This window comes from Canis aureus, chromosome 31, assembly GCF_053574225.1.
Source record: "Canis aureus isolate CA01 chromosome 31, VMU_Caureus_v.1.0, whole genome shotgun sequence".
Lineage (NCBI taxonomy): Eukaryota > Metazoa > Chordata > Mammalia > Carnivora > Canidae > Canis > Canis aureus.
The window spans coordinates 29740852-29742729 of record NC_135641.1 but is presented as its reverse complement, the minus strand read 5'-3'; the positions used below and the strand labels follow the sequence as shown (position 1 = coordinate 29742729).

General features: G+C 51.0%; 1 pseudogene; it reads left to right on the top strand.

Moving 5' to 3' along the window:
• Positions 1-291: 291 nt before the first annotated feature.
• Positions 292-1668, top strand: LOC144302236 (P2Y purinoceptor 3-like; annotated as a pseudogene).
• Positions 1669-1878: the final 210 nt, after the last annotated feature.

Here is a 1878-nt window from a genome sequence, read left to right as displayed (position 1 = left end):
GAGTCAGTGATCCAGGTTATATGTCCTGTTTAAATTACAGCAGCACCTTCCTGCACCAGAAGGTGCTGCTGCACTTGAACTGCACCTGCACTTGAGCTTCCTAGCACACCTAGCCTAGAGCAGAGAGCATATAAGACGGTGTAAGGCCAGCCCTTTGAACCTGGTAAGTCTACAAGCCCTGCTTCTAAAAACTCCTGTGCCCTTGGGTTATTTTTTGTTGTGTGTGTGTGTGTGTGTGTTTTTTTCTCCTGGAGCTGGCCTATCTCAAACAAAGACTCTAACCAGATTTTGGGAACCCAGACTTGAATGCCAGATCAAGGGAGAGGCTAACCAACACCTAGCCAACATGATACCATGCCGCCCATTTTGTTTTTTTCCCCAGGAGGAGCACAAGCAGGAGCTACTGTGCTCCCAGAGGGAGCCTCCCAGGAGATGGAGATGCTGGATACTAATGCCTCAAGGGAACAGACAGTCTGCAAGTTCTCAGAGGACTACAAGCAAATCTACCTCTCCCTGACCTACAGTATCATCCTCATGCTAGGGATGCCTCTGAATGGCATGGTCTTGTGGATCTCCTGGCGCCAAACCAAGCGCTGGAGCTGTGCCACCATCTACCTGGTGAACCTGATGGTAGCTGACCTGCTTTATGTGCTGACGCTGCCCTTCCTCATCACCACCTACTCCCTGGGTGACAGGTGGCCCTTCGGGGAGCTGCTGTGCAGGCTGGTGCGCTTCCTGTTCTACACCAACCTCTACGGCAGCATCCTGCTACTGACCTGTATCTCTGTGCACCGCTTCCTGGGCGTGTGCCACCCCCTGCGTTCACTACCCTACCGGACCCGCCGGCACGCCCTCCTGGGTACGGCCACCACTTGGGCCCTGGTGGTCCTCCAGCTACTGCCCACACTGTTCTTCTCCCACACAGAATACATTGACGGCCAGATGATCTGCTATGACATGACCGGCCCAGAGAACTTTGATCAGTTTTTTGCCTATGGTGTGGTTCTGACGTTGTCTGGCTTCGTCTTTCCCTCCTTGGTCATCCTGGTGTGCTACTCGCTGATGGTGAGGAGCCTCATCAAGCCAGGAGAGGCCCTCATGAAGACAGGCAATGCAACCCGGGCCAAGTCCATCCGAACCATCTTGTTGGTGTGCGGCCTCTTCACCCTCTGCTTTGTGCCCTTTCACATCACACGCTCCTTCTACCTCATGCTCCGCTTCCTACCTTCACAGGACTGCCAGCTCTTGATAGTGGTCAGCTTGGCCTATAAGATATGGAGGCCTCTGGTAAGCATGAGCAGCTGCCTCAATCCAATCCTGTACTTTCTATTAGTTGGGAACAACAGAGTCAGGCTCTTCCAGGAACTCAGGCAGAACAAGGGAAAGAGACCCATGGGTGGCCAGATCTGGGTACTGACAAGATGAAGTACTGCCAAGATACTGACGATGACTTGTCTGAACACAGTCATGTGCTACTGGGAGAGGGGCTCAAGATCTCCTAGTTGTGTCCTGCTACAAAGGATTTTATATTGATCTGAAGAGATTTTAAGGTTCCTGGGTGACTCTGTCAGTTAAGCATTTGCCTTTGGCTCAGGTCATGATCCCAGGGTCCTGGAGTCAAGCCCTGCATTGGGCTCCCTGCTCAGCAGGGGTCTGCTTTTCCCTTTCCTTCTGCTCCCCACCTGCTCACGGATGCACTCTCTTGTTCTCTAATAAATAAAAATCTTTAAAATAATTTTTAAAAAAAGATATATTAAAGTGAGAATATGAAGAGAACCACCAACACAAAGGAAAACCTTATTTTAAACAGAGCTGACATTTATCTCATCACTTAGGCCTCGGCTAGAACACCACCTCCTCAAAAGCTCCTACCCACCC